This window comes from Dromaius novaehollandiae, chromosome 21 (genome assembly GCF_036370855.1).
Source record: "Dromaius novaehollandiae isolate bDroNov1 chromosome 21, bDroNov1.hap1, whole genome shotgun sequence".
In the NCBI taxonomy this organism is placed as follows: domain Eukaryota; kingdom Metazoa; phylum Chordata; class Aves; order Casuariiformes; family Dromaiidae; genus Dromaius; species Dromaius novaehollandiae.
In genome coordinates, this window is record NC_088118.1 from 9,558,266 (window position 1) to 9,565,983 (window position 7,718).

Genomic DNA, 7,718 nt, shown 5'->3' on the forward strand with positions numbered 1-7,718 from the left:
TGGAGATCTGCACTTTGAAACTGAACTCCTCTGCTCTCAGCAGTGGCTGGTTTCTTTTTAGGGTGACATCATCCTCCAGCTCCAAGGGGTGTGAGCACGGGACAGCTGGGACCAAGGCTAATAGGCAGCCTAGCTTTCCTCACTCTGCACCAGTGACAGTGAATCCTTTTGACAGAAATAGCGAGTGTCAGAGCTTTTCACCCCCATGCCCGTGTATCCTCTACTGTACAGCAGGATGAACTCCTATGGAGCTCAGGGGCAGAGGTCCCTTGTCCTCACGACACCCTCTACCAGCACAAACAAGAGCTCAAGCAAGATACCTGCCCAATAAAGAGAGAGGCAATGTGGTGCTTTTAATGAGAGATGGAACTTTTTTTCCCCTTGACAGGTGTCTCCTAACTTGTATATGTCTTTTCCTCCTTTGACAGTCCTCAAAGTCCAGAGGAAGCAAATGCCCAACAGCAGCTCCTTACTGCGGCCTTGTTGCCTCCTCGTCCCCAGAGAGTCCAGGAGGTGCTGTATCGCTGTTCTGCACTCGGGATTGCACACCCCCACCCTCACACTGCCCCCAGGAACAGCCCTGAGCTTCCCGTGAGGGAAAGGATCGCCAGAGCCAGGGCTTAGTGCTTGGCAGATCTACTGCCAGAAAACACATCAAGGTTTCCTTGGCATAGCCTTGCTTGAAATGTTTTTGACAGATAGATAGAAAAAGATAGAGGAAAACACAATTAAAAGGAGTTCACCAATAAGATCATTAGATTCTGGAAAAACAAGGCAAGGTTAGACTCCTTGAAGCTCAAAGCAGCAACTGGAGAGATGAGAGGCTTCTGAGAGAATTAAAAGTAAGGGGAGGAGGAAAAATGGGAAACAAGAGAAAGTTCCTATGTCCAAAGAGTCTGATGCAAAGATGACTTTGGAAACAATCAACTTAACCAGGGCATGGGGATTATGTGAAAGATTAGTGAGGTGAAAACCACAGCGTAAGACAGAGCAGTGGTAATGCAAGTTCAGCGGCAGATGAATACCTCTTCTCCTGAGGTTCATACCCTTCCTCAGAATTTCCATTATTACATCAAGGGAAAACACTGACAGTTCATTAAAATTAATAATTTCAGCTGATAAAAATGTGCTAATATTGTCTGCAATTTTTTCAAAAATTTCTTCAGCTTTTCAGGCAGCGCTCAGGTATCTAACCACAAGCATCTGGGGCACTTGGAGAGGCCCTGGAGTATCTGAGGTAGCTGCCTGGGACAGGCAGCTCTCACAGAGGACCTGCAGGAGACTGGAGCCCTTTAGAGCAGCACGAGGAGGATAGAGAGAGGGGAAAAAGGCACCTAGAATGGCACCAAACCTCTGTGACCTTGCAACTGCATCCCACCCCAGTTCTGAAAATCACTGTCCTTAAAAAAAACACACACAAAAAACATCCCCAGCAAAAAAGTCCACTATACTGCAAAACAAAACAAAAACAAAATAAAAAATCAAGGAAAATGAAAGAAACAGAAAATGTTAAAAGCTGAAGAGTGTAAAAAACCATTTCTTTCATTTAGTTTCTTTTTTATTTCATTTTTTTTTCTTTTACCCTGTGTTGCAAGCTAAGACCTAGCCCTCAGCGCTTGCCTTCAAGTGCTAGAGCAGGCTCTAGTCCTCACCCCCACACAAACACACACCCCCAGGCCACAAAAATAGCCCATTCCCAAAACCCTCAGCAGAAACACGATGCCCTGCACTCGGCCATCACGCAAAAGCTTTCCCCAAGCCCACCAACTGCAAAGCCCAAACTCCCCGCTTATGCCTCAAGACTAAGCCCTATTCTGCTCCCGCAAAGGCTCGAACCCTCCAGGTGACTTGTAAGCCGAGCGCCAGGGCGTTTGGGGCCTGGGAGGCAGAGGCATGGCATGTCAGGGCTGGTGTTTAGTCTTGGAGGGCAAGCGCATGGAGCTGAGAGCAGAGGGCAGAGGCAGGCGAGGGGGAGCTGCAAGTGCAGGGGTGAGGGCTGGGCTCTTGGCTGTGAGGTCACTTGCGGTGCAGGCAGCTGCTTGGTGGGGAGCAGCAGGCTGGCACTGTGAGGTGCTGCAGGGGAGGGCGGGTCCTGCCGGGAGGGCAGAGAGGTTGGGGCATCACAGAGGCAGGGGCAGGTTTTGGGGGACAGCGCTTGGGTGCTGATGAGCAGGTGCTCTGTGTGCCCTCAGCCAAGCAGCCAGAAGCTGGAGACTAACAGCAAAGTCCTAACCCCCTGCTGATTCCTGAAGCCTAAGCCCCTTCTACCAAAGCCCCTGACACGGTCCCATACACATCTAATTAGCTGGGAGTGAGTCAGGTGAACAGAGAGTCTGCACTGAACAGGGATCAGCCCTCAGGGCAAGGTGTCTAGGTGTCGGTACTCTACAAAGGAAGGATAGACTACCTGGTCTGGAAAAGGAGAGCCAAATGTCAGAGGGTTCATCTTGTCCCTGAGGGACACCAGGGCTGTTGCTCCATAGGATGTGCTGCCCAGGGCTTCCTGGGTGTCTGCTTGATGGCACCAGAGTTTTGTCTTCTCACTGTCATGGCCTACAGCTGCCACATGGCCAGCTGCAGACCCTTGCACTATGGGACCCTCCTGGGCTCCAGAGCTTGGGTCCTGGGGTGGTGCTTTGTCCACACACTGCTGCCCATGGCTGATACCTTCTCAATGCCACCATGCCAAGACTGTGCAGTGGAGGAACTCTCCTGTGCAGTCCCCCAGCTCCTCAGGCTCTGCTGCTCAGCTCAGGGACATTGGCCTCCAGAACAGCGTGTCCTTGATGACAGGTGATCTCCTCATTGCAATGTCCAAAGGCTGGACTCTTAATCTACAATCTAGGTAAACAAAATTCTGCAGCATCTGCACCACAAAAAGTGTCTGCTGCTTAGCTTGGCTTCTGCATGGACTTGGGGCGACAAGTCATGGCGTGCTGTTAGGAAGAAGGGTTGTTTCAGGTGTGGTGGCCTGCTGCCCAGCAGCTGTGGAGATGGGGACTGGTCACTGAGCTAGCAAGCCAAGGTTGTCACACATGAGGCCAAGCTCTGTTGCAAGAAGAGAGGGTGTGTGTGCCTTCTGCCCCCTGGCACAGTGCTCCCCTCCCACCCACAGGGATCACCTTCAGGAGCAACCTCCTGCACATCTGCCTGGGTATGGCCACAGCTGGCGCAGGGAAGAGGGCTCAAAGGGGAGGGCCAAAGTAGCTCAGCTGGGAGAGCGTTAGACTGAAGATCTAAAGGTCCCTGCTTCAAGCCCGGGCTTCGATAAGGGGGTTGATCTTGGTGCCTCACGGCTTCTTGCAGAGCTGCTCTGTCTTCTCCCAGCCTCCACTAACCCTGGCTGTATCGCACCCCACAGCTGGGGGGAGCAGGCGGCCAGGACCCAGCTGGATGGGGCTCACTCTTGCTCTGACCCTTCCCATCCTGCCTTCCCTCATGTCTCTGTGCCCAAGGGAGGGGCTTGCTCATACCATGGGGGACCTCAAATGGTGGGAGAGGCATTTGGGTGCTGCACTGCTTCCAGATGCTGATGGAGCTGGTCCTGAGTCCCTCTCCAGGGGGGTCCCCCTTTGCCTGATGGGGCCTTCTGGCCTCTCCTGGATCTGCAGAGCCCACAGTGCCTCTGAGCTCCTCAGTTTGCTTCCTCCCTTGGAATGACTCCACCTTGGATGGGCTCTGGTCTGGTGAGGCCCCACTCCTCACCCACCCAGACCCACATGTGGTCCCTGGAGGTCTCCTGAGCTGTCCTGGAAGCTTCATGGTCCCCTCCAGGATGGGTGTGCACCACCAGCCCTGCTGCCTGGGGCAAGTCCCAGTAGAGAAGTTGGAGACCATAAGAGGGTGACGCATGCTTTACGGATGGTGGATAACTGAGGTCTCCAAGAGTCTCCCTGGGGCATCCTTGAGCTCCTCCTTCCTCATGCCGTGGATGAGAGGCTTCACAGCTAGAGGCACCAAAGAGCCAGAGCAGCCACCAGCCTATCCAGTGATAGGGAAGCCGTGCAGGGGGGCTCCAGGTGGGCAAAGAAGAAGGTGCTGAGATACAAAGAGGCCATAAGCAGGGGAGAAAGGCAGGCGGGAAAGGCTTTGTGAAATCAAGAAGATACCCAGGAAGCCCTGGTCACCTCCTCCCAAATAGGGAACAGCTCTGGTGTCCCTCAGGGACCTGGCCATGGATTTGGGGAGAGTGGTGGAGATGGAGACAAGGTGGAGGAGGAAGATGTCCATGGGGGTTGTGGAGGCAGTGCTCGCAGGCTTCAGCTCTAAGGATGAGGCCATTGCAGAAGGAGGGCAGCCAGGCAAGTATCCAGGAGCACTGAGAAGGGCAAGTGCAACTACCCCCCACCCCTTATCTTAGGCCCCAGCTGACCACAATTAACTGGCAGATCCCAGTGCTGACCAGGAGGAACTAAGTGATACTGGTTGCAACTGGTGAGGCCAGAAACAGGCATGAGATCAGCGAAAAGGTACATCTCCACACCAAATATTGTAGGACCAGGAGTCAAACTCCATGCCCATACATAGCACTGCAGCCTAGAGCCCATTGAGCTCTCCTGCACAGCAGTGGGCTGCCCGGCAGTGAATCGCCGCTTGAGCAGGGATGCCTCTCAAGGTTACTCTCCGGGAGTTAAGAGAACCTCCAACAAGAAACCGTTAGAGAGGTAAGAAACCGAGACTTGAGCAATAACAAATATGCCGTAACAGTTGCTTGCTATGACTACACTGTATTGCTATCTTCAATAAACTTGTTTGCAATAAACCCATAACTAATATCCTCCCTGCCCCATGACGATTCAGAAGGCCTTTCTCAGAAGAGACTTCCTTTTTTCTATTTGTTTTTCTTTTCTTTTCTTTTCTTTTTTAAGAATTTTCTCTAACTTTTCTCTGGGGTGCTAATAAAATAGTATCTTTCTTAAGAGAGAGAGTTCGTTGCTTTCTTTGGGGATCCAAAAGAACCATCATGTCCTGGTGCAAAGCAGGAGCACTGGCTGCAGGAGGCATTGGGCAAGAGGCTGGAGATAGATCCCATGAGGATGAGGTGGATGTTTCAAAGCAGTGTCTGGGGGTGTCGCAAAAGGTCCCCCAAAGCTCAGCACAGTGGTAGTAGCCTAGGCAGTGTCCAACTTTGATGAAATGTCAGCGTGTCAGCGTGCTCGTCTCTGGGTAGGAGAAGGGAGAGAAACAGCACAGAGGGGCCTGGCTGCAGCCCCTGATGAACATGCCTCTGCATCAGCTCGGTCCTGCTGACAGAGCACAAGGCAGGGTAGAAATTCAATGATTCCTTGGGGTCTAGCAGGGAGGTTGAAAAGTGACAGTAAGACCGAATTCACAGCAGCCCCAGATCACCAACGGGCAGTCATGTTTGCTCTCCAAATTTACCTTCCTTTGCATTTCCTGAACATGCCCCACAGACTTGGCTTTTGTGTCCCCTCTCCCCTCTGTAGCAGCTCACAGCACAACTAGCTTGATGCTCCCCACTTGCCTCACCCAAAGCTACTCACCCATCAGGCTGCCCTGTCCAGCCCAGCTGCAGCACCTTGCAGCCCTCCATCCCTGCACAGAGGCAGAAGGCCTGCTCCTGCAAGCCCACAAGCTGCTTTGCTCCTCTTGCCAGCTCTTGCTGCTGCTGAACCCTGCCCTCCCATCGGCAGCTCAGCTGCAACTGCAGCCCAGGACATCTTGCTCTGTCTCCAGTCTCAGCCTCTCTCCAGCCAACAAGTCAGACCAAGGACCGAGCACGGACTGGATACAGAGCGCTGTGCTCTCCCCGGAGGTTGTTCCTGTGGTGGACGAAGGACTGACCCTGCCATGGGGGGGACTCTGGCAGAGCTGTCTGCGTGTCACACAGATGTCTGAATTGCTTCCACATTCCCACACCGTCACTGGAGCGGGGACTCCCATCTTACATGGTCCAGAAAGGAGGTCCACAGCAACGGGCATGTCCCATCCAGCAGCAGATCAGCTGTCCCAGAGCCAGCTCCCCAGGGATGTAGCTCCAGAGAAGTTTGACTTTTGTTGTGACCAAGCACACGAGAGGAACGGGCAAAAGGGGCTGTCCATCCAAGCAAGGTTAACAGCCAAACATGCTCCCCCACTGTGCCACAGAGACCCCAGCCTGGGGCTGTCCTGGAGCAGCTCCGGACAGTGTCAGGACAGTCCCCAGTGCTGTGGGAATGGGAATGGGAATGTCCCTGAGCCCAGCCATGACCCCAAGCCCAGCCATGTCCCCAGCACCAAGGAAGGCAACGCTGCCCTTCACCCACTGCTGGGTGCTGGTGGGCAGAGCGGTGCAGGGGGAGGCCTGATGCCTGGCTGAGGGGCTGTGGGCACTTCCCTGCCCACCATCAGCTCTGCCTGCTCCTCTGGCCCCTCCACTGTAAATGCAGGGGGCAATCAGGGCTGTGGGCACCTCACCCCGCGGAGGCCATTTCCCTCACCTTCTTCACCACTGCTGCTGGTGTTGGGGACAGATATGATGCACACGGGAGTGCTGCATGGGGTGGCAGAGGGGACTCGGGAAGGATTTGCTCCTCTCCATCCACCCTCCCTGCGAGGGCCAGAGCACGAGAGCAGTGCCTGAAGCGAGAGTCTCCTGCTGCCCCCATTGACTGCAGAGCCGTTGAAGAGGCAGTGCTGTGTGGTGCAGCCCCACTGCAGGAGCAGTGCCCAGCTGAGAGACCATCCCAACTTCCCCCACCCCAACCCGCAGCCCAGCAGGAGGGTTCCAGTGCTGTTTTCTGCTGCAGCTCTCGGCACCAGGGCACAGTAGGGCTGTGCTTGGCAAAGGGCACACCAGGGCACGAGAGGACATGCCAGGCCTCAGCAGGCTGCAAGGGGATGTAGCTCAGTGGAAGAGCGCCTGCTTCGCATGCAGGAGGCCCTGGCTTCAATCCCCAGCATCTCCAGGACTGCTTTTGTCTTACATCTCCCTCCCCAAACTGGTGTGAAGGCTGGTATCTAGATGCATTGCTCCTCTACAGAAATGGGAGCTTGCCCTCTGACAGGATGCCCTGTGGGGAGGGGAGCTCTGCATGTGGAAGTGACCAACCACTGCACCATCTCAAATGACATCCCTGGGCAAGGGGAGAGGGGGGGGGCGTGGATTTTTGTGTCACTACCATTGCAACAGCCTGATTGAGCAGCAACAGGCAAACAGGCAGGAGCTGGGAGGTCATCAAGTGCATCAAAATGTCCTCTCAGGAGACATCACTACCCTGCGGGACAGGAGGGGGTGGCATGTATGTGGTGGTGACAGGCCTGGATGGTACCTGAGAGGTTCTTTTAGCTGTAGCATCAGGATTGCCCTGGGCAGGCAGGAAGACCCTGTGAGGGCATCAAGTGCATCAGATGCACCCAACCATGGGGCATGAGAGCTCAGCAGGAGGGGAGAGGGGAGGCAGGTGGAGGGGACCACTGAGGTTTCGCTGGTGAATCACTACTGTCCCAGCAGCACCCAACCAGCAGCAGACGAGCAGGCCCTGGGGTCACTGCGGGTGGCAGCAGCTGATTCAGCAGCTGGGGAGGTGGGAGCACGAGCAGGAGAGGCAGGCGAAAGCACTAGGGCTGATGTGCTGGTTGTGAGGTCACTTCCGTTACACTTCCATGATTGGCCAGCAGTGGGCAGGCTGGCAGTATGAGGTCTTCGATGGCATCACAGAGGCTGCCCAGCAACAAGAAGAGCTTGGAGAGGAGGTGAGAGGAACAGGTGAAGGTGA

General features: G+C 54.6%; 1 non-coding gene across 1 annotated transcript; it reads left to right on the forward strand.

Annotated features, from left to right (window-relative positions):
- Positions 1-6,836: 6,836 nt before the first annotated feature.
- Positions 6,837-6,908, forward strand: TRNAA-UGC (transfer RNA alanine (anticodon UGC)). The gene has a single exon. It is a non-coding gene; the product is annotated as a tRNA-Ala (tRNA).
- The last annotated feature ends 810 nt before the right edge of the window (positions 6,909-7,718 follow it).